Source organism: Choristoneura fumiferana, chromosome 10 (assembly GCF_025370935.1).
Source record: "Choristoneura fumiferana chromosome 10, NRCan_CFum_1, whole genome shotgun sequence".
NCBI lineage: Eukaryota > Metazoa > Arthropoda > Insecta > Lepidoptera > Tortricidae > Choristoneura > Choristoneura fumiferana.
In genome coordinates this window covers 14,026,804-14,052,963 of record NC_133481.1, presented here as the reverse complement: position 1 = coordinate 14,052,963, position 26,160 = coordinate 14,026,804, and the positions used below count along the sequence as shown (strand labels likewise).

The window sequence follows — 26,160 nt, the reverse complement described above, 5'->3', positions numbered from 1 at the left end:
ATTCTCTAGTTTTTGCCAATAATCCGATTTTGCTGATCTGTTTGTACTGCGAGTAGAAAGTCTTAGCAGTGGATCCCTCGCGCCCACGCGCAGGTCGGGTTGTGCAAAGCTGTTTACCTTCGCCCGCTGAACTCGATTTGTGAGTAAAGACGGAAGGTATCCGATATTGTCGCGTCTTTAAATATTACTAACATCACAGAATAAGTAATAGTCTAACATTTGATATGAAAAAGAGTTAGGTATAATGATTAAAATGGTTCCATATCGGCTCGCATACTCGTACTTCGCACCTATTTTGCAAAAACGACGTAATTTTTTTTAAATATTGCATTTACGTCGTGTTGTTGCAATAGAGTTGCGACTTATAAGTCCGAATGTAATGTTTGTCAGAATGATCTCTTTTTTCTCTGAATCCAATAATTGTTTAGAATTGTTATAAGACAAACCTAACCTAACCTATACTTTTCTATAGGATGACCATTTAAAAAATATTCAGAAAAATTTAAGGTTTCAGTAGGAGAAAAAATATGACAAACGATGATTCGGACAAAAATTACGGTAAGTATGACTAGCGAAGAGTATGCGAACTTTGGTGCTCCCAATTAAAATCTGTACTTAGATATCCTAAATTACATGGTGTCTTCCGCGTAAAAGAGCGTATAGTGCATGTCAATACAACGTAATACTATAATTATTACTACTAAAACTATTAAAAAGCAAAGTGGGTTTTTTTCTCAATAATTTCAGATAAGGCAGAAATAAGATTAGAATTTAAAACATAAATTATTGGTTTATCTGTATTTTTATATTCTCATAAGGGGAATAAAAAGTAGAGTGATACACGATTACTATTATTCTACGATTAATAACTCGGCAGCAAAATATTTTTTACTTCGATGGCGTAGTTTGAATCCGTCGCTATGCTCAGGATTTTATTTTATAATTCCTCGCCGCGCTCAGGATTCCACTCTAGAACTGTTTGCTATCTACTATTACTTATTCTTCACTCACTCACATTTTTTAAAAGTAAATGAACATTTTACCGGACACTTGCGGATAAATTAATTTAGCTTTTTCATACTAATTTAGTTTTAAATTTATATTTTATAGCAAAACTTGTACTAGGGTAGCAGACTTCAACAGGAAGGTTCTTGAAACCTTTCTTTCGATATTGGCCTGTGTTCACAAGGCACGGCCCGCGGCCTTCTCGCAGACGCGCCAAGGCCGCGTCGCGTCCGGCGCGGGAGTTCGTTGATCGCATTTAATATCTTTTATTTGTCAACTCAACTGCATACATATACCATTTAATGAAAAACATGCGATTCATTTCATGATCAGACCATTAGGACGGAGAATTTGTATTTGCAAAGTGATAAATGCAACTTAATTTCACAAATGTACCTATGATGAAATTAAAGATTGCTCGAGTTGTATAACTTGCACAAGTAACTTGAAGATCTAGATTTTTTACGTTGTAAGTTATTCCTGTCTAAATAAACGGTATTACTTTCAAAGCTAATGGAAGACTTTTCTTCACATTTGTTTTCCTTAAAAATACATGCCTTTCTTAATTTTGTCAGAATTCTTAACTGGTAAATTTATTTCTAAGAGTGAAGCATGATAGGATCTCACATTTATTTTTGACGATTGATTCTTCTTTGCTGTAGAAAATACCGACCTTTTAAAAATGTAAGATAAATAAATTAACTATTAATACTATCAGTTGAGGTAAACATGGTAAAAGATATAAATCCGTACTTAGTCAAGTTTTATTAAAATTTGAATTGATTCCTTTATTTAGTGAATTGATTTTTCACTGGTGAGCACTCAACACGGAAAGATAACGAGCTAGGTTCACTTTCTCTGGAACATATGCAGCTTTATCTTCTTCGTCTCTTCAATGTATCCTTGTTACAGTAAATCTAACAATAATGATCGACACAAATCTGTGACTACACAACAATTTACGCCATTATATGTTGCTCGTCGCAAGTATCCTAAAGACTCCCGACCGTACAACGTAACTTAGTGATAATTAATTGAGTAATTGTATAACTACAGTCAATCTCGCTATATTGTAACAGTATGATAGCGGATTATCTGATCACGACTTAATTAATAGTTGCGAAAACTATATTAAACGAGATAGTTCCAGTTATAGCAGAAATTAGAATGGTGTTAAATAAATTGACTTATTAAACTGGCAGCCTTTCCTTAACATGCCCGAAATCTACACTCGAGTTGTTACTGGCTTGTAGTTTGGAATTAATTGGTTTAGTAACTAAACCAAAGCTAAGCTTTGATTCATAAAATTAATGTTATCAATAAGGGACTAAATAATTATTCATGCACATTATTATAATACCCCACTAATATTATAAATGCGAAAGTTTATTAGTTACCTCATCCATCACGTCTAAACCGCTAAACCCATTTAGTTGAAATTCAGTATACAGATAGTTTCAAGTCCCGGGGAAGGACATAGGATAGTATTTATCCCGGAAAATTGCATAGTTCTCGCGGGATAGCGATTAAGAAATTCTACGCAGACAGAGTCGCGGGCAACGCTTAGTGTTACCAATAAGAGTCAAAACAATGATTTATGTACATTTATAAAAAATTACGTCTTATAAATTATGACTATCCATCATCTTGATCTCTAACTATATAGGTACCATCAGCCAAATGTGTGGTCTACCTTAAAGTTGATAATCGTTTGTATGTTATAAAACAATTATTATGTTGGTATAGAAACGAAAAATTTTCTAATTTCAACAACTCCCTATCGTTATTGGTTGTAGTAGGTAACACATAAAAAGCAAAGGTGACAAAAACCAACCTGAATGGTTTCGGACAAAAGACAAATATTTGTCACCAACATTGGCGAGACAAAAAAAACAATCGTTTTGACGTTGGACAAAAACTAGTTAGTACTCGTAGTTGCGAAAGTGGCATGATAAATTTGCTACTGCCGCCAACAATAGTGGAGCTATTATAGTAAACAAAACGACTCAAGCGCAAGACTAAAAGCCTTTAGGTTTTGTCTTGCAATGATCAGTTACTGCTCGCAGACTATTGAGGTACGGCTTTTGAAAAAGATTTATCTGCATTTCGATAAAAATCTCGCTTCCAACTTTATTCTCCTTGCACTATTTCGCCATTTGAAGAAGCATCAAATTTTAATAAGTTCTTTTGAAATTTCAGTGTGAATAGTGTGTGCCATCGTTGTAAGTCCAATTCTTTAGTCCATTTGAAGCTTACAGTAATATGAGTTTCAAATAGGCAATGAATAAAATACATATAAATGTCAGAGCATAAAGCAAAGACAGATGCTGAATAATAATAAGATATTCACGTACCTACTAAAACTATGGCAGAACGATTTATTGTGTTTTTTTTAACCCTGGTGAACATACGGTAAATACACTCTCTGTATTTTTTTTTCAATTTCAATTAAAGAAGCATCTCAATATAAAAAATGACAGTGCGTCTATGTATTGAAAAAAGGGTTACCGTACAAGTTGCCAGGAGATCAAAAGGGTAAGGGTATTTCCAGATGTCCTAGAAACATGAAATTTAATGTGAAGTTGGTTTTAATAGCATAACCAATAATAAAGGTCAGAAAACCTTTGTCCGCCTGATTCAGTAACCTATCTAAAACTGCGTACCTTTTGCTTAGGAGCAGGGTTCTTCGTAACTGACAATTGGCTCCGATTAAACATACATTTATTAGCATACTAAATTCCTTTGATCTACCTACATTATTATATTTATTTATTTATTATTTATTTAGTTATATTGAAATTCCGGGATCATTCTAACTCTCCATGAGATTAAAAAAAAAACATAGTACCTATCCATTTAGTTATTATAATAAAAAACAGCCTTGAATCTCTCTAAGTACAGGTGGATGGATCCTTTGTGCCACTGATGTCATAATACTGACATTCCATACATCTGCCAAAGAAATCATACTTACTTATTTTTTTTTAATGACAAGTTCCCACCCTGTTACGCGATTCAGTTTCCTAGACTGTACTTAGCATTGCAGCGGACATAAGCCAGTGTTAAAATAAGACGCGGGATTTTATCAATATATTTAATGTACTAGGTATTTAGACAAAACGAGAATGTTTAAGTACTCATAAGCATAAGTACGGCATGCAATCTTAGATTCTTCTACATGTTAGATTACAGGGTTAGTACCTTTCTAGAAGAAAATACGAGTAAGTATTCCCATTATCTAAAGTCAAAGTTCAAGAAAGCTTAAAAGGTTTAACACTGCCTTTTACACGTGTAAATGTACTTACGTGTTATCTTGATAAATAAACATACATATCTTAAAATGACCGTAAGCTATGCTTAAGTTACGCCACGCCTATTAAGCATAACACGAAAAATACGAGTAAAGCGCGAGTCGCCTTTTAATTAAAAATATGAGCAGTCGAAGTATTTTGTTCCTCAAGTACCTACTGTGTTGTGTAGGAAGGTCTCACAGTATAAGTGTCTTAATGATTTTCTTTGTCAAGCAATGCATACTACGATATACTCTATGAATAGGTTCTACAGTGAATCACGATTCAGATTGGTTTGATATTGCTTAACCATTAAGGCTTAAAATAGGTTTTTGTTGAAAAAAACCTTGGTAATATAAATTTTTGATAACTATATTTCTTCTTGATTGTACTTACATTGTCATAGAATGTAATCATATCCCTAAAAGTGACTGAAATTCGAGTTAGAAAATTGAAAATAACTTATAAACAAGTATTGCAACTGATATAAAAGCTTGTAAAAAGGGGCAAACATAGGTATCAAGATCAAGTAACAACAGGTCGGGACTGTGAACTTCCTAAGTAATCATTAGATTAACTACTATAAAATACTTAACCTTATATTGAACAAAAAACTCGTTGTCTCCGAAAACAAATATAATTTTATTCTTTAAAAAAAAATTAGAGAATATTTTTATCGTGGCTCAAAAACAAAGTAATCTCAGTCACGTGTATAAGTGCTTAGTTCCAGTCCGAGATAAGCCCGCTTTGTTCAATGTTTGCCGTTACATTTAACGTTTGGCCAGTTGTTGAGCAAATATCCGCACAATAGGAGACCCGTGTAACCCACGCTTTAGAATAAATAGACCAATTGACACATGCCAATCAATCGGGAAGAAGTTCCTCGTATTGTCTGTTCAACAACGCGGATGCAAACTGGACCTTAAAAAAAAACAATGGATCTCAAAGCGCTTGGAAATTTGGTCTTGAGTTGCCTTGTATTGTCAATTGGTTAGATACATAATGATATTGATAGGTATCACAAAAACGAGACACACTTGACATTTACATACAGTAGCAACAATAATATCATCATCATCATCATCAGCCGAAAGAACAAAGGCCTCCCCTTGGAACGCCATAATGAACGTTAACTCACCACTCGAATCCAACGACAACCAGGTTGCCCGCAACTCTCGCGGTGTCATCAGTCCACCTAGTAGGAGGGCTGTCCACCTCGGCTCCTGGTTCGTGGTCACCACTCGAGAACCTTTCTGCTTCAACGGTTCTGTACTTCGAGCGATGTGGCCTGCAAACAAACAAAATAAGCCTTGTAATAAGTACGTTATCATGACAAGTAAACAACTACACATCTGCATCGATTTTCATCGAAATTTTGAAATAAAGACAAATGTTCCTATATAATTCAAATACTTATATATGGCTCCTTTGGTCCTGCTCAAAAACCGATTTCAGTAAAATCATGGGCAAAATATTTTACACGAACTAACGGGTAACATATTGCTTATAATATTATTAAGGATACGCCATATCCGGAACATAAGTAGGAGTGATGGCGTAATCTAGAGATTATCCAGATTGCAACAGTTCTCTCGCAACAGTGAGATGCTCTGATGATTTCATTGGGCCAAATTAGTCCAAGACGATTTGCGCTCCAAATGAAAGCTCAGCAATCAATCGCGCTATTACAACTTGACGATCGGTTGACATAGGGTTTTGTAACTCGACGCCATTGGTACTTCCTTGTGATGTTCAAACTTTAGTAACATTGCAAAATACCTATGGTTTTGTTTTATACAAACACAGATCTTGATGACAAGCATTCATAGTATACCTAGCCTTATATAGCCGCGATTTTGTTAAGCTTCAGTCACCGATACTATCCGAATTCACAAAGGGATAGTAGTCTAATTTTTAAGGATAAAAATTATCTTGTATTGGATTTCAGGTCATGGTCTATTTATGTGTAAATTTTCGTTATGGTTGTATGATTAAATCTCAAACAAAACAGCAAACTTTAATACTTATGTAGCGCGCTAAAGCTTCTTAATTTCCGAAAGCAGTACAGCTGCAGTGCGGATGCAGCATAAATGCAGTATCAACTGAAGCAATATTTATATTAGCATTCAAACATACACAAATTATATTCTAAACATACACCTGCTAATAAAAAATGCTGTAACGATTTATTACAAACTACGAAAACTTAGCGTTTGTCAAAGTTTTTACTCCACTGCAATAGAGTCAGCATCATTTGTGGTATTCCGTATCGTGCGGACGTAGCTGTATTTTATCAAGATCTTTCACTGTCAGTCTTTCCGCTAACATTTGCAAGTTAGCCTTGACGCGAGATAGCATTGATAAGTCCGATGACCGCTTCCAGAAACCCCTTATCAGCGGATCTTACAGCATTCTTTCACTTACAAGGAAACGCAGGTAATTGGCTGTGTAAACTGCATATGTACACGTAAGTTTGACCACAGTGACTTATACGAGGCAGTACTTTTTGCGAATTGTCGTTTGAAATGTAGTGCTGTAGTATTAAGAAATAGTATGTCATTTGTACCGCTTAAATATATACCAGTTGGTATAAGATTTTTGGTGTTTGAGTCCAATTTATGATTTTCGACTATTCACGAGAGTCCTCGCATACTTAATAGAGCAGATACTGTTAATTGAATAATGAATTTTAAATATGTTTAAACAATATCGAAAATAACAAAGCTGGTGGCCCACATCTAGGTCTACGAGTACTACATTTGTGAACAAACGTTATGATTCAGGAGGGAAAAAAAACTCACTAGTCTCTGTCTAATATTTTTGTCTCGCATGTTCATTTAAAATACACTACACACTACTAGTACACTTTTTTACATTTCGCTTAAGAAACAAATAATTTATTTCTACTTACATAATTTTCATGCGCGATACGTCGCGGCATTGGCTTTAAGCTAAATTAAGTTCAATCATGTAAGTCTTGGTATTATTTAATATTCATAAACGCTATTTAAAAACTAAAGTCTAGACCGGTAGCAAAAATGCTCGCTGTTGCCTAGCTATGCGCGGGCGGCACGCACGCCGCGCCCGGCACGTGCTTACTTAACCAACATAGTACACCCTGAATCGCAACATTCTACCAACCACGCCACTCCCCAAGAAAGCCAGTCGGCGTGAAATTTATCTGCAAATACCCCGTTTACACTTCATCAAGATAGAAAGGACTTACCGGCCAAAATGAACTTTAAATCGCCCGATAACCTTAAGGTTAGCTAATAATCTGCTAGAAGGTGTCAGGTATCTAGTCGATATTGAATCAACATAAACATAATCGCTTTTTATTACTTAAGTAAACTTATTTATCGGTCGTTTGTGGTCAAGTGGAGGTTAATAAAATATTCAACACGCAGAAGAATTGTAGCGGTTAGTGACCCAGTTGTGAACCCACTTAATAGGCTTAGCTTTAATGAAATTACGTGAGTGAATATAATAATTTACTGCGACGCGACCTGCTTTACTTGCGGGATTAACTTCTTAATTAATGAAACAAATTTACCTTAATATTATTTAGGGTCAAATACTGTCATATATCGTAATAAGATGGTAATCGCCGTTTTACCCAGTCGGGCAAACAACTTATTATATTTGTATGAATAAATCGTAATGTAGGCTAACAACGTTAACATAAACAAATTAACCAGCGCCCCTGCTCATGAATGATCTATAAACTGTATAGCTAATCATAATAATTATCTGGCAACACCTCTTATACTGCATGAGTCACAATCCGACGCAACATCTGAAAGCTTTGCATATTACTTGGAGCCGAGCTTTCGCGGCATTATCTAGGCATCTGGGCAAAGACAATGCCCCGCGCATGCGTAATGTTATCTCACATCTACCTCTTGCCACACTCTGCTCTCCTAATGAGGAATGTTCCACTTCTAGTGCTAATTGAACGCTGAAAACCGGGAAGTTCAATTTCGCTCATACTAATTGTACCTAATTGAACGTATGTATGTTGTTTTATTTGATTGAATGTTTCTTTGTTGCAGGAATATAGGAATAAATAGAAAGTGCTAGCAAAGGATGAGGAGTAAATATTGGTGTCTGGGACGCTTCGAGCCGGATATACTAAAACCAACAGGTATGACTATAACCGAATTCTTAATACACTACAAAAATAAAAAGTACCACTTAAGTTTCATCGTTAAAATTACAAATAAGGCTTGCGTTGATCTGACTTAACTTTTAACTTTCAAGCCGAGCTTAGACTTGCAAGAAAAATCGTTCAAGTTGCATTACATTGCGAGGCCATGAAGCCAACGAATTTGTAATGGTCAATCGAGCGCCGCAATGTAATGCAACTTGCACGATTTTTCTTGCAAGTCTAAACTCGGCTTAAGTAAACCGCTAATCCACAATCAGAATATTGGTTCTTCAACGTGTATGACTACTACGCTCGTATGAACGTAACCAATGACATGCAAATTTTCTATAAGGTAAAAGACGTCATAAAACAATAGAAAATCAGATATATATTATGTTCAGATATGTATTTAAACGTAAATGTGTTTTTTTTTTCATTGTACCGATTAAACTTAAATGACCTTTTTATTATCTTGAGTACAGGTAGAGTCATTCACGATGACGCGTGCTATGGTCTTACTACAATGTCATTAATGTCTAAGTTTAACAAAATCACGCGTCTTCGTGGATGGCGTGGATGGATAGTATTACTACTCCATCAAAAACAACAGCCTCAACTGGGAAAATTACTCAGTTCACCAGTCATTTTATAAATTTATGACCGTTTAAATATTCATAAGAAAACATAAATGCCCGTTCCGTTTCCATGTATTCATAAATAGGTAGGTAGTTAGGTACGTAGGTACAACTGGTATTTTGGATGTCTGTTTATTAGGTTTGTATATTTTATCAACCTTTAAATGCTTAATTTTTTTGGGCACTACGGGACAATGAAAATGAATGAACTACAACCATAGATCTTACTAATCCATAGGGTGAATATTTACAGGTTATCTAGTACCTCATTTAAAAAAAATAGTTATGGGTCTCCGTAAAGTAGGTAACGCGTGAATCAATTATTTGCAATGAAACTTGTATCATAAAACATAAGTACATCAAAAAAAAAAAATAATGCAGTCACATGTCGCTAGTGTTTATGTAATTCTTACCATACATACTTATACTATTAGTAAAAAACCGGCCAAGAGCGCGTCGGACACGCCCAAGATAGGGTTCCGTAGCCATTACGAAAAAAATTAAGTAAATGCGCGCGTGTATGTGCGCTATAACACAATTAAAACACTTACTACAGTCTTAAAATCTATTACCAGAAAAAGAGCGTATCTTCACGGCACTTACGTCCTTTTGTTGAGAAGCGCAGTTTTTCGGCAATAACGCAAAAACGGTAGATTCGATCATGTTGAAACCCATTTTCGTTGAAAGTATTAGCGTTACCTTTCCATATTTTGCATATTTGTTGTACAAACGGTTTACAAGATAGAGGGGGGGGACACAATTTTTGCTACTTTGGGAGCGATTATTTCCGGAAATCTTCACTTAATCAAAAAGTTTTTGAGAAACCTTACTATCTTTTCAAAAGAGCTGTCGAACTATGTGCCACACGTTGATGCGAGTTACTTCTGTTACGTGTATGGAGTGCCCCCCCCCCCCTATAAATATTTATTTTTGTAATTTAACTACAAAAGTAAATAGCGGCTTCGACAAGACATCTGTACTCCAAATTTCATTGATATACACTGTAGTTTTCGAGTAAAATGCCTGTGACATACGGACGGACAGACAGACAGACAGACGGACTTGATGAAACTATAAGGTTCCGTTTTTGCCATTTTGGCTCCGGAACCCTAAAAAGGGAGTACAATTTTAATCATTTCAATTACAGACACTCAGGATTATCTTTTACAACTTTCCATGTTGATAAGAGAAATAAATACCCATCATCTTTTAAACTTGTCTTGTATCGCTCCTAATACATTACTTACATCGTGACAGCAAGATGTATTCTCAAGGCGTGACAACTCGCAGCGAGCACCAGATAACGAGACTGTCATCTTAGTAAAAAAGGGCTTGTATATGTAGGAATTTTGATGACACATACGTCATTACAATTCAACAATGCTTACTTGCGCATTGTCATAACACACCCACGTGGCGCCGTATAAATTCACGATTTCCCGCCTTTCGAAATACATCTAGCTGTTGACAATAAATAACAGACAAATTACTTCGTTGGCGCGAAATGTACACGTGCTCGGTGACATTTGCATGGCTGAGAAATGTTTGTTGGTCCCACAGCTCCGAACGAGGTCCTCGTAATGCATAATGGGATAACGGTATGAGTTTATTACGTTTCCAATAATACATACACTTATTGTTTGTTTGTTTGTTTATACACTTTATTGTAGAAAAAGGGCATGGACACATACATACATTGACACAGCATACATCATTTAAATGTATACATACATTTGTTTTGGAATTATCGTGTTCCATTCCATCCATAATCGGATATAAATGGCTAATATACTTTTGTACATAGTTAGTACCTAATCGCAAACTACATGTGTCATCTTTTTTAATTATTACGCACACTACACAATCTTATTTATAGATTAAATTAAAGTAACTTAATTGACGGCACTCAATCAACAATTAAGAATTGAATCTTGTATTCATTGATCATGAATATGATTTTTAATGAGCAACAACTGATATTATGCCAAGAATGCTTGCACACTATACATTAATCAACATTCAGCATTGTGATTCTTATTCTAGAGGTACAGTAAAACTGCATTTCCATGGCAATATGCAATAAACTTTTAGTCATTAACTATCCAAGTTAATCAAAGTGAATAACGGCAACGTAGTAATTATCTACCATCTTACTTTTTTATTTTATTCTAGCGTACACTCGGCACCATACACATAATATTATTAGACATATTTTCTAAGGGATGAAAATTGCAGATACTATCTAATAAGAAATTAGATTATTGTATTATTATATAATTAAAAAATTGATTGAAATAGAATTTATACTTTTTGAAATTTTGTATTAGTCTTCTCTGAATTAAACTATATTGTATTGCATGGAATTCTTTATATCAATAAATGGCTGAAAACTGAATACATGCAGTTAGAAAGGAGAGGCAAGATTTAAAAATGGCCATAATTGGTGTGACGTAATTTATAGATTCATGATGGCGATATTCTTGCGCGTCAACTAACCGTGACTCGTTAAAAAATGTTATAGTAACACCATTTAGCAAGTTCACTTTATTGTTAAACAACGGAAATGGAAAAACAGTCTCACCCACTTCTCATTTAGTATCAGATGGTATTTCTGTCACGCGAATGATTTTAGATTTTCGCGCGGTTCATTGTCACACTCGACAGTTTCCTCGTCCCGTAACTCCGTCATGAGTAAGCGTAATGTTGTTTATACCTTTGAGACTGAATTATGACCCTCTATGCCGCGAAATAAGCTTGACTGCTTTTGCAAATTTCAAATGAAATGCGAGCCTATTCGTTACCACGTATCACGTGTTATACGAGTTTAAGGTGATCGCAAATTAGTTTGTGACTGTTTGTCACCGTAATTAAACAACTTAGGTGTTTATGCAACTTTATTACGTTACAGACTTAAACCCCACGGGTGAGTGTACAAAGAATTTGCGTACAAATAACTTTTGATGTTATTATTATCAAGGTTGTTTATATTTATTGTTGGAAGTAGGTTGTGACCTAGACGTGAATGTGATCTATCAATATACAAAAAGCTAAGCGCGCTTTAAACATCGAATTATATTGATTATTCAATGTCGAAAAACCCATGATTATGAAATGCTACTACACTGAGGACGACGTACAATAAGAGTGGCGCACCTAAAATGTTGTAAGTTAAATACTATACGATAAAATCGTCATGTTGCATCTTATATTTTAAAGCTTATTGAAGTACCTAACTGGAATAACAGAATAACAACCATTTATTTACTCAAGCAATGAGGAAACACCACGTTTCTTAATAAATCCACACAAATAGCAAGGATACTAATGATAAAGTAATGATCATTACGTTACACACTCTACTGGCGCCATTAAATCTTGTCTCTGCAATACATTTCAGATTATTCACACTCAAGCCGAGCTCTACCGCCGTATCAATTATCCCTAACTTTATTGGACAGATCGGCAAATAACTGTACATATTAATTCTCCTGCAGACTAAAACCAACTCACAGTAATTACATGTCTTACAAAATAAACTACCCTTTCTGACCGAACCTATCATTAAACAGGCATTTTTATAAAGAATAGAAATCGAAATCTTCCCTCCAGCCACATTGCAATTAAAGACAGATCTTCCACCATAAAATACCTTGAAAGTTCCAGTAAAAAGATTGCAATTATGTCCATTGATTGCTTTGTAAAAGCATGCGAAAACCGAGGTATTCGAATCGCGCGATGGATAACAAAATTGAAGCGTAGTCTAGAAATGCAATCTTGATAGCCTTCGAGAGTGGGGGCACGGAATTGGCTAATAAATCGAGGGATTATAAGGCTGTGTCTCTTGTAGACAATACAACACAATTTTTAAAGTTCAAATTTCTCTCGTGAAAAGTACCGACAGATACGAGTATTACATATACCCGTAAGTGCTGCAAGTCTTACTGTTATGTGCACTGTAAAAAGATGCAGCTGACAAAACTGCTCAAAGCAGAATTTCTAGGAAAAGACTTTAAAGTGAAGTATTCTACACAACAAGTTGCAAACAAAGAACTTGCTTTGGTAGTCAAATTCTTTCAGGGGGCATGAAAAACGAAGTTCAAAGGTAAACTAGCTGAAGTGGCGCTTGAGAGCCCTCATAGCTGTGGAGATGAAAGACATGTAACTTTCATAAAAGTGACATGTTGTGTAAGTTTGTAGCTGGCATTCTGATTGTGCGCTTTGTTGATTACCTAAATATTACTGTATTGAACAGCTTTTGAAACTTCCGTCTGATATTTGTTAAGTTAGTCTGAACTCTGTTATTTTTAAAGGAACAAATATTAGTTTAATGAGTGGAAATAACATTAATTATTATTATAGTAATCTATGTAGGTACATTACTGGTCACAAGTCATATGTACTTATTTAGACAGTTGCTTACAATCGAGTGTCTCGTCGTAAAAAAAAGTTTGATAGTCATGACTACATTATTCAAAGACTATGCGGCTTTCAGAATTTTCGAAAACTTTGTCTTATGGAATTGTGGTAGTCTATGTTAGGTTAGTTTATTTAAAAATAATTAAAAAAATACTGTTTTACAACAAATGAGAAGACAAACGGAATTTTCTTTTTATGTTAGTCCATAAAAGTCCATAAATAAACAATTTATTTCAATTTTTAGTAAGACAGCCAATTTTGCATGCAATTATGTCTCAACGTTAATATAAGTTTTCCTTTGTAGTACTACGATTAAATTACACTGAATTTACATTAAGAATTAGGATTTTTCCTAGTTCAGGGTAATGTGTGTAATAAGTGTAGCCCGTAAGTATGTTAACGTTGTATTTTTATGAAAGATTTAATAAAGATTATTATACCGCTCCCGCTACCCGCTCCTCATATTCCACGGCGTGCCCCAAACAGAGAGGTGCGGGTTATTCGCACAGACACACCGTCGAACCGGGCGACATCCAGTCGCGCGGTAATGACGCCCGATAATCGCCGGCATCCTTCCCGGGGCTCACTTTAAACATTTTTCGTTTTCATTGGCCTTTTTAAAAGCTATTTTTAGAAAAAAAAGGCACCCTCAAATCCAGTTTTATAGAGACGCTAAACGATCCAAATCGAGCACGTACAAATCGGGGTTTGGGATCGTTATGTTTGTGACAGATCTAAAAGAAAGAGTCGAAATCTTTCAATTTATCAGTGAGTACTTGATTTTAGCACAAATTCAATTCAAGCACGACAAAACACAAAGCTGTTTGTTATAACAATAGGCCAATTGAAGTACCACCTTGTGAAAGCGAATGATATTTTCACGGCTGGAATATATTTATCATAGTTATGGGTTTCGATCATGCGTAGGAGTGTGGTCGGGCGGCGAGATCGGTCACATAACGTTCTGATTGATTGAATTCATTATAATCATAGCCATTTACGCAAACATCTGATTGAACATTATTGATTACAGCCTTTGATTTATGGTGTATGCGAACCAATTGCGGTTGGTGTAACCGAAAATATTTGAAACTGATATTCAACTGAGTTATGACTCTTTAAATAACTTTTAACATGTGTTTTACTTTTGCTGTCGTAGTTTTTTACTTCCTGAGATTGATAATAATTATTTTATTTGATAGTTTTGCATGCCTGAATAAGTAGACTCACGAGTTAATGTCAAGGTAATGTCAAGGACATTAATTCATGAGCCATCATGGAACCCTTTCAAAGGAAAAGTCATTACGATTTTCCTTGTTAATTAATGTGATGTCATTACGATGTGTACTGTGAAATGGTTCCATGGTTTTCATAAACTAAAGTCCTTGACCGTACTAATGTATATTTTTAATTTATATCATTTTGTCACTTATTGTATACTAGGTAATAAATACAAATTAGTTGTGCCTTCTGGTTCTCATTATGAAGGTCAGACCTGTTTAAAAATGACCAAATCACGAATCTATTCCATCAACAAAAAACCGGCCAAGTGCGAGTCGGACTCGCGCACCGAGGGTTCCGTACAAATATTTTTATTATTGGTGTAACTAAAAATGTATGCTTTTCGCAATGTTTCCTTTATCTGTACTATAAGACGTTGCTTCGTACCAAATTTCAAGATTCTGAGTTCACGATAAGTACCCTGTAGGTTTTGATTCCCTTGCGAGTTCAGAAAATTTGCAGCATAAACGGCTGTATCAGTTGATTGCGTTGGCTTAAAAGTTTGATTTTTTCACAGCTCCAAGGGACAGCAGACTTGAGTATTTGATATAAATTTCAGCTTGAATATAAATTTCAGCTTGAATGGAGATTCAACGCGTGGAGACGCGTTCCTGAGAAAAAGGGTCTTGACGGACGGACAGCAAACAAAATGATCCTATAAGGGTGCCTTTTTTCCTTTCGAGGTACGGAACCCTAAAAATAACATAAAAACTATTTACACGCGTCACTTTAACGTCGCTAATCACACTAAACCTCCGGAAGTCCTCTCGCCGGCTTAAACAAATTTAAATTACTACTTTAAATACAATAAATGACTGCAAAGTACTCTCGTGAAGCTCGTTGATATTTAAAATCACAAATCGTGACAAGTCTAATTGAACGCACCGCGCGTACGCATGCAAAGGCCGCCTTGTAAGCTCAGTCCGCTGCATAAAGCTTGCCAAGCTGCCTAAAACGTCCTTCCGTGTAAACTGGTTGCCGACGCACCCCTATTACGGAACCACCCAGCAACCGCCTGGTACGATAACTTCAGCTATCCCACTCCCACCACTGCTGAGTTAGAAAAAGATATAGGTACTTGGGTACCTAGGCTGCAAGTCGAACGGCAATTAGAAGACGACTAGTTACACAAGATTGCCTAGTCAAGTGGGGTAAGAAATGAAGTTCAATTGAAAGTAAAATCTATTTAGGGGAGACCGAGGAGAGTTGTGACAGAGGAAAGTAGTGACAACGTCGATTTTTGAGAACTTATTAATTGCTAGCAAGCTCGCAACAGCACGCGTTTGATAGTTCGATACTTGAACTAAAAAACTCGGGCTATTGCGAGCTCGATAGCAGTTAATAATTTCCAAAAAAATCAACATTGTCGCTACTCTCCTCTGTCACAAGTCTCCCCGGTCTCCTCTACACATAATTTTGAAAAGCCGCATATTACTCGTAGCTCAAGGAGCAATCATGCGATTCATTTCATTTTGATGAACTTGTTACTTTTATTATATTTCAAGCATTCAACGTTTTTTTTTTCCATCGAATGTATTTTTATGTATATCGAATATGTGTAAATAAATGTTTCTCTCTCTCTCTCTCTCTCTCAACGTTTAATATGTTATATAATACGAAATGTACAAATGATGCTGTAACGAGGATATAACATAACCCACATGTGTGTTTGGTTACTGAATTTGCGTCCCATCAGTTTCTATCACATCATTCGTCACTCAAAACTAACAGTCGACTTCGAAAACCGGAATAAACGCCCGTACAAAAATTTAAATGATCTGTGGTTCCACGCAATAAGCTTACGTTGCTGCAACTTGAGACGAGGCGCTACCGATTAAGTACGATAGCCGTACCGTGTCCGTTACAGAATCAAATCAGCTGTTGTTTACGTTTAAGTCCACCGCAAACGACCGGTTCAACTGCGAATGTATGAATTACACAACAATCCATTGTAACACTCTAGTCGTGAATCTAGCACTACTTTCTAGAATCTGTTTTATTTTCTGTTGACTCACTTATACTTTGTGTGCCATAATTTTGTCTAATATTATATTTCTGCTTTTGCACTCGACTACAACACTAGATGCATTCTTTTAGCATGCTATTAATAACGAGTACACCTATAATCCTGGGGCATCTACAACGACTTTGTCCCATTTGTTACGTTACCAACAAATAATCGCATATCAAAATAAAACCGGTACATAAATGCAAAATACGCACGCAGCTCGTTATAGTACATTGTGTCTTGAGGGCGGTAAATAGTTACGAACGAGAGCTATTAGAAGAAGCCCGAAGTCGAAGACTGAGGGCTTTAATGAGTCGATGTTCGTAATTCTAGTACCGCCCGTGCGACATACAATGTTTTCACATTCAAGTAAAATTTATATTGGAAAAGATAACTTCCAAATATTGATACCTTCGGCTGTGCTCTTGGCAACGTCGCCCTCAACTCCCTCGCATGCGCCGCAACGGTGCATGTGGTGGTCCATGTAGTCCTGCATGCAGCAGCGCGCGCAGCGCATCAGTACGGGCACCTGCTCATTACGACCTTCTTCATGGCAAAAATGTGTTCGCGCAATACTCATTTACCACCACGTTTCATAAAGCACATTAATAATGGGGGTTGCATAAATACGACACTGCGAGCAAGTGTAAAATTTTTGTTAGAATATGGGCCATGTGCAATATCCGTCCGGATCACCTCCACCATCTTAATGCTAATCTGGCAACTCATTTGAAATCCTCCGGCGTTGGGGGTGTCCTTGGTGTTCAACAAGTAACTCTTTGGCTCGTTTTCCAGCCTGTTTCACAAAAAACGAAGGGAAAACGCTCGTCGCCGAGGTAAATGTATCTACGAAACGTACACGTAAAAGGTGAAATTTGATCTTTCTTCTTCTAAGTCGGTACACTCTTGACAGAGTGATCGTGGTCGTCGATTAACGATCAATAGTGAACCTTCATGACGACTTTCTTGGGAAAATAGTGTGATGGTTTCCCCCTCGCCTAACAAAGCAGTGCCGGAGTCCGGAGTTCGTACTTTGCTATAGAGAACGTCGCTGCCCATTCTCACGTCAGGTCCCTAAATCGCCTTTTACGACACCCACCGGCAGCGATGGATCAGTCCTATTCAAAAATTGGCACGGCACGGACTCTGACTGAAGTTTATGACATCTATGATACGTATAACATCTCACAAAACCTCTATCCTACTGCGTTGTACACCAAGTGTTGGTGAAATGTTAATTTCTGTGGTACCTTCTGCTTTAAGTGCATATCGATCTCGTGTTATGTACTCGTAGGTGTATACATAAGTTGCTGCAACGGCTCAAACATGTGCAAGGTGTTGTAATTACCTACTTTCCTTAAAAGCTAGTGAAAGTTGCGGGTAACCGCTGATCTTTGCATTGTACCATTGATAAGCATAAGGTGCGGGCCCAAACTCGTTGTAGGAAGAGTAATCTGATTCTGTAATTTGATCTTTTGAATGTTTATAGTCAATCGTAAAGTATTTATTACCTGTAAAACACTGGGACATAAAGCTTTCATTTGAAATAAATTGAGTGTCGAAAGATAGGTGAGTAACAATAGACCCATTTATAACTTGGAAAAATTATTCTAGCTTGTGGCTTGTCATTTCCAATAAAGCAAAAGAGATATTGAACTAGATTACATGTTCACATAGGGGTTCGGTGCTGATCGGTAATTCTTTATTCGGTAGATTTGATCACGAGATACTCGTAATTATGCAGTTCAAGCGTTAGGCGGTTATTGATACAATCCAAAACAAACTCATATAAAGCGCAAAGTAAGGCTAACTGTTACTTCAATAAGTATTGATTAGCTTTATTTATTAAAATGTTGGGACTGTTATCATGAAAACTAATGAAAGAAAAACAAAATTCGTACGCAATAGATAGACACCATGTTATTTTTTTAACACTAAATTAAAGAATTATTGTCAACACTTATGTTAGACATTTTGGTGCAGTTTCTGAGATGAAACTGTCACAGTTTAAAAAAAATCCTTTGTTGTGGTAGGTACTCAAGTACATGATTCCTAAATTTCAATTCTCTAGCTCCAACGGATTATTTATATAGGCTTACGTTGGCTGTCACTCACACGCTGTGTTTAGATACTAAACAATTTTATCTTATTACAATGTCTTCCTTGTGTAAAGTTTGATTTGTTACTTCTGTAGTTAAAAGAGAAAACTATCATAATTGACAAATTGTTCAGAGATATCCTCTCAATCTTCATTGACTGTAGGTGTACGATTAGACTTTCCTGACGGGCAAGAGAGCACAATGGCACTTGTAGTATGAGGGGAGTGTCCGAACAACTTGACGTAATTACACGTGCATAGACGAGGCTATTAGTCGCCCATTGAACTGTCTCAGCTCAAAACCAGACAGACGTACGTCCGCATCATCAATATGTATAAGAGCATTTCGCGTGGCGGCTGCGGGAAACACATCCTAGATAATAACCACCTATCGCAGTTCCCACATAAAATTACTAAGCCAGGGAAGCGTGATTCAGCAATCTTCGGTTAAAGCAAACCACCCATTCATTACTAAGAACCGCAAGCCAGCAAATCTTTAAATATTTATTCTGAACCAATAACCCAGAAAATTGTATTCCAAACGGCGATAAAAAGGCAAACTTATATCATTTCTCAATTTCCTGTTATCAAAACATACTTTTCCAACCAAGACAATGAAGTTTCCCAAAACATACTTCGTAACTTAAGACATAAATTGAGACCGAACTCTCAGAAACAATATATTAAAATCGATTGGGACCGATATCGAAATGTTTTACTAAACAAACTTTTTATTAATATAAAATGAGACCACACACCGTGTGTAAAACATAAAATATTCACAGAGGCAATAAAGTGTTTGGTTTCACAATCTCGCTCCTGACTCGTCACGATCTACGAAGTTATTTAATCTAGTCAGATATTTGCCACGAATCATTTGATATGGGTCCATTAGTCGATCCCGACTTGAGCGGACGCGGATGCATAAAACAATCACATCTGATAAGGACTGCAATGTGCATGAGCATTTTAGCATTGCCACACCAACGCAGCAGGGCTACTACGAAATTCGAAAATCGAAGTTCGTGTTGTACCGTCCCGCCGAAGCTTACATGATTTAATACGAGAGTGAGAGGGACGGTACCATACGATCGTCGGTTTTCTAATTTAGTAGTAGCCCTGCAGCATCCGGTAAGCGGATCCGATACCAGCGAACTTGGCAAAATGTTCTGACGAACCTGTATCAATACTTACAATAAATAACAAATAGGAAACAGTCATGATTTATTTATCATCTATCGAGACGGAATATACAAACATCGTGGACAATAAATATTTCAAACGGTTAATCCGTTTTAACGTTACGACATTTATCTGACCGAACGTGGGATTGCGAAATACGTAGAAGCAAATTATGTAAGTTAGATTGCTCTAAAATCACCTCCTGCATTGTCTAGCTGTCGGCGACCGGTCGCGGCTGCCCGATACGTCACTCTGACACAATATTTTCTAACCAAACGAGAATAAAACAATCACAGATAAGAAGTAATTGTAAATAATGTTCGTGGTATACATCTCAAACAATTGGGGTTCGTTGAATCAATAACAGACATAAAATTATCTAAGATTGACGACTGAGCAATTGTTGTTTCAAATCCAATTGTTGCAAGCACGCAATCATCAGATCGTAAACTCATGAACCATGACCTGTCCTTTTCGTATAATTCAATCGATGTATTTGCAAATCACGTTGATTCACAAATAATAAAATTCAGACGGTGTTGAAATCTGTATATTTAATGGCAACAAACTTGCTATGATCATACATTAGAAAGGTAATTTGCATCTGCTGCGACCACACCACAATCTGATCACAATTATATTTTGTTCAATAAAGCAATGGATCATAAATCAATGAATACTTGTTTGTGTACACTACAAAATGGATAATTTACTGGTACTACGAGCTCAACAATTAGAAAATAAATATAAATGTTAACTTTAGCCGAATAAAGAGAGTCTAAGTACGGAAGCTAAACCGTACCAGTGGCTATAAGCAAGCAATAAAACTGAATAGCCGCGACTAAATCCTAGCATAAGCGAGCTTTCCAAATGCGAAGCGCTACAATAAAGCAATTAATTAAATATTTGTCGGCACTCTTGCTGCGTCTGAAAGAGCCGCAAATTCAAGGTACCGTCGTGCTTTCATCTCGTAGTCGGAAACTGGCTACTTCAGTGTCCCAATGCATTGTAAATTGTTAAGATAAATGTATTAACCCTCGAGAATTTACCTTACGTTTATCCAGCGTGATTCGTATAATCTATCATTGTGCCCTCGAGTGCTGACCTATGACGCGAAGCTGCGTATGGTCATTGTTCACGGCATAAACAACAATTCTCTCGCGGAAACTTTGCGCCGTAGCCCCAAGCGACTCCGCGAACATATAGATTATATACTAAAATCAGGCGCAATAATTCATGCTGCAGTATCTTTAAATTCACGTTTGCACATTAAAACACGCAACACCACGCCATTAAGCGAGCCACATGATGGCCGGGTCTCTCACGCGACCGTGCCAAAACAGACGCGTACGTGGTTCCGTCGGGAGCGAACATCGCTAAGTGCTACAAGAATAAATCTTGGAAAACTGATGCATTTACAAGTCGAATAGTTGCTCGTTTTCAGTTATGGCTCGATCGCCATTTAAGGGTTTAGATTTAACACTGTTTCTTAAGCCAAAATTGTATATAAATTACAGGCAACATGGATTGGGTTGGAATGATTCACCCTAGGCAAGCCTTTTCTGGTACTTTCGCCATAAATAAGATCTAATTGAAGGTTTCATATTTGCTAATAGCTCCGATAGACTTGTTATTCTGTCCGCGCAGCTAACAAAGCGCTCGGTGCGGCGCGGGCGCAGCGCAGATGCCCGCGCGATATACGCCTCCCGTGCGCCGTCTGCCTCCTGTACGCATGCTGCATAATAACCTTTCTTAACATCCAATTCAAAGTATAATACTTTTTCTAGAGAAACACGAGTTTTCCTTTAAATTGCCGACTTACGCTTAATATGGTTTCGTAATCACCGCAGCCGAGGAGCGGCCTGCAATCTTGTTTATATTTACTTTTCTATTTCCTAGTAATCGGCAGTCACGATCTCACATGAACCGTTAGATTCAAAACCGTGTAGAATCGGTGTACCATCCGCAAAAAATACTTGTTCGGTAAAGCGACCCCCGAACGCCGTTAGCCGATCAGCGGTTATCTTACGGGTAACGCAACGCATTACCGTTTGAGTGCGTAAATTTTGGTCGCGCCTCGTAGGCAAAAATGTTTTGAAGTAATTCACGCTTCTGAAACTGTGCTGAGATGTCGCACACTCAGCCACAGTAAATCTTTATTTATGTCTTCGACTCGCGAATCGCGCCATCTTCAAATGAAACTTACCACGCCGTCATTTACTCAGATATTTATTGCGTTAGGTTGTTCCGCAAACGCTCCTGCGAGCGTCGCGTCGTTTATGTTAATTTATTCGCATTTCAATGAGACGCCTGTAAAATGGTATTATGCATTATCATGACTTATTTTTACGTCGTAAGTATTGAGCTGTGACGCCATTTAGGTTTTTATCGTCGCATTATTGTGTGCGACCGCGGGTTCGATAATGCTTACATTTTATTTGTCAGGAGTGTGGGGGTTTATGTATCGGCCCATTAAGGGGTGATTGCAAGCATTGTGGTGCGTCAGTTCCACTTGACAAGCCCACATGGCGCGTGCCCGAATTGTGTAATTTAATCAAATGCGTCGTATAATATGACAACCCGCGAATCTGAATGCTGGCTCGAATAAAACGCATGTTTTTTCGCGGAACGCCACATAAAACGAATTAAAATTACATTTTGCTTATAATTTGTTACATCTCATGTTTTTAGAACCAGCACTTTTGTGGTTTAAATTTGTATCTGCCAGGGTAGAGATAAGCTTGTTATATATCAAAGCTTGGCGTGTATTAAAATTATTTTAGTCATTAGAAATACATCTTTGTATTTATGTCATTAGAAATACAAAGAAATATACTTAACAAAATACCTGGTTTGTTGCTCATTATTATTGTTTCTGCGCTATAAGTTCAATTTGATAATTTATATTTAAAGCAATTTCTTACTTATAAGAGAAAGGGAGGTATATTTATTTACTTGTGGGAGGAAAACATCCCACGATATTTCCAATAATTTAATGATACATTACATTGAAGTTGTACGTACGCACATTTAAATAATTGGGACACTTTGTGGCGTTTGTCAGTGTTCGTTGTATAACTGGTAACAGAACCAAAGACCTTACTTTCTTTTACTTCACTTACTTAGTGTATTTTTTCCCGTCAAACGTACATTTTCGAAGCACTCTTAAAATCAACCCCTTATTAACATAATAAAAGCCAATATACATTTATTTTTAACTAGCCTGATACCCGCGACTCCGTCCGCGTAGAATTCGGTTTTCACTATCCCGCTGAAACTATGAATTTTTCCGGGATAAAAACTAACCTATGTCCTTCCCCGGGACTCAAACTATCTGTTTACCGAATTTCATCTAAATCGGTTCAGCGGTTTAGACGTGATGAAGTAACAAACAAACAAATAAACAGACTTACAAACTTTCGCATTTATTATATAAGTGGGATATATTCTTATTTCCCAATTTAATTTTCAGCACCCCACTATCCTAAGGTTTATTCCCAAAACGATTAGCAAATAATCGACCAACAATTCGTAAACAGTTGCGTCCAAGATTTCCCAAGGCATAAACAAAGTATTTAGGCCTGTCTGTAAGGAGGCAGCGGAGCATAATTAATAACAGGAAAGTTTGGAGTTCAAAGCCGTTACGACACTAGTTGCGTAAGCGCCGCGGGAACAATACTGCCCACTGTCATTAGCCATCCAAGTTAAATGATTAGCTCCTGACGTAAATCGGTCGCGGTAGGGTCAACTCGTGCGCGAGAATAAAATTTGAAAATCACTATAAAGTGCTAGTCAAAAAAGATAATCTATAAATTTAGATTTGACAATTATAACAAAAATGACGATGAAACGCGGGTAGTTGTGCGCCGGTATTAGTTTCGTCGGGTAGTCGCGCGAACAGAGCGGTGGCGCTTAGTGCGCGTGTCGCAGCAGCCGCCGAGTCGCGTTGCTCCTATTTTAGAGGAAGAGCTACGGATAAGCCCGAAACATGTCGAGCTAAGCGAGTTCACGAGAATCGAGATTTCAGACGTGAGTCATCCGATATGCTATCATTTAATAATAGAAATAATATTTTTGGCGCAATACTTATATAGATTTTTAATTTCTTTGTTAAGTAATTTTCATGTTAAAATGATTCATTAAGTGACTTCGAAATACTGTATAGGTAGTTTAAAACATGGTGTTTTTACTTAATTCTTAACGAAGAAATATAAAAATAACGAGTTCACGACAACCCTAAGCCTAGTTAGCAGAGATGAACAATACGTCGCAGGTACAAGCGATGGCAATCGAGTATTAAGCAACGAGCACCTTGTGCCTCGGACAGGGCACGATCGCTCCGAATTAAAACTAAAGCGTTATCGTATCGGCCCGACCCACATCTCGCATTAATTGTAACTATCTTTGATTAGAAACCCACTTTCTTTTCGAATAAACGCATTTATATAACGCGTTTGTTGTGGTAGCGACAATAAAACAACTGACTAACGATCTAAGCATTAACCCATTAGCCATTACTAAATGGTGTATCAATGCGTTAATGTATAATTGCTTTCACTATATACCTTTAACATTAAATTTACAGGTTTGAGTAATGAGTAGTGGGCGATAATTATGTAGACGTCTAAGATAGTCTTAGATAGTCTTAGTCTTACACGCAGACACAGACAGAAATTAGGTGTATCAATGCGACTAAAGCAATCATTGGGCCATCTTCCATCTTCTATGGTAGACGAACTATAAAGACAACCAATTTGATTCTCCTAGGCTACCAGAGAACCTTGTTGTGACATTTACGTCATTCTATAAGCGTTGTCATGGCAGCAAAAAACTGCATTAAAAACTTTATCTTAAAAGGGCCGAAAACATCCATTATCACCATACCAGTACAGTTAACACACATTATTTTTAGGGCTCCCTATTCCTACAACGAACCCTTATGGTTTCGACATCTCCATCCGTCTCCGTCCGTTCGTTTGTCTGCAGCTCAAAAACTGTTAGTGCTAGAAAGCTGTAACTTTTCGTATGCTCAGACTGGTAGAGATATAAGTTCTTGTACAAGTATCTTAAAAGTTGTAAATACATAAAGGATACATATATAATACATATAAATAGGAATACTATCACATTCACTATTACTTGTTCACACAAGGTAACAAGGTAATATTTTATCCCATACCTATGTACCTACATATGCACGAAACTACTACGACGCTACTTAATAATATTGTTGTGTCTTGTGTAGTGTTGTCTATTGCTGTGTTGTGAATAAATCTATTTCTTTCTTTCTTTCTTTAAACCCTACACTGCACCTGGCCCGACACACGCTTGGCCGTTTTTATTATTTAAGCTCACTTATCCATTCACATCACACGGAGATCCTAATCATGCCATGTCAGTAAGGCAACTGGGTTACATGAGCATGACGTCATCAGAGATGTTCTGATATCAAGTAGTAGCTGCTCAACTTTTGTAGTGACGAAACATGTTGATATTAAGACGGATTGGTGCAGCATTTCGTAAAGGTCGCTCAATCAAGGCCGCCTTCTGATGATTGCTCCGGCGTCAGTCGGCTTATCGAAGGTAATTACTCTAGTTTTAATTGAAAATAAGTATTAATATTGTTTTGAACTGATTATTTTTAGCTTCGCGGTGAAGGTGCTTTCTTTTTAAAATCAACGTGCAACGTGTTGTTTTGTTAGTTTAAGAAAAATCTACTAGACAATAACATTTATAAAAACACTGGCTGTTGCCTACGACTTCATCTGCAAAGAATCTTGTAATTTCGCGGGACAAAAACTATCTCATGTCTTTTTCAAGGTCTCATTACATTTCCATACCAAATATCATCTAAATCGGTTCAAAGGTTTGAGCGTGGACAGGTAAGAAATAAATAGACAGATATGTAGATATACAGACAGACTAATAAAGAGAACCGTTGGGGGAGAAAAATCCTCGAGTGACGACCACGAACCGGAAGACGAAGCGTTGGCAGGCCTCCCACCAGGTGGACTGACGACATCGTGAGAGTTTCGGGAAACCGGTGGATGCAAGTGGCGAGTTGTCGTTCATTTGTGCGTTCTAATAGGGAGGCCTTT

The 26,160-nt window shown here is 37.0% G+C and overlaps 1 protein-coding gene across 1 annotated transcript in view; it reads left to right on the top strand.

Moving 5' to 3' along the window:
• The window catches only part of LOC141432146 (cadherin-86C-like), a 185,261-nt gene that overhangs the window by 51,592 nt on the left and 107,509 nt on the right, over window positions 1–26,160 (top strand). The window contains exon 2 of the mRNA XM_074093601.1: window positions 8,348–8,439. The gene's annotated coding sequence lies outside the window, so the exon portion shown is untranslated. The remainder of the gene's footprint in view (window positions 1–8,347; window positions 8,440–26,160) is intronic.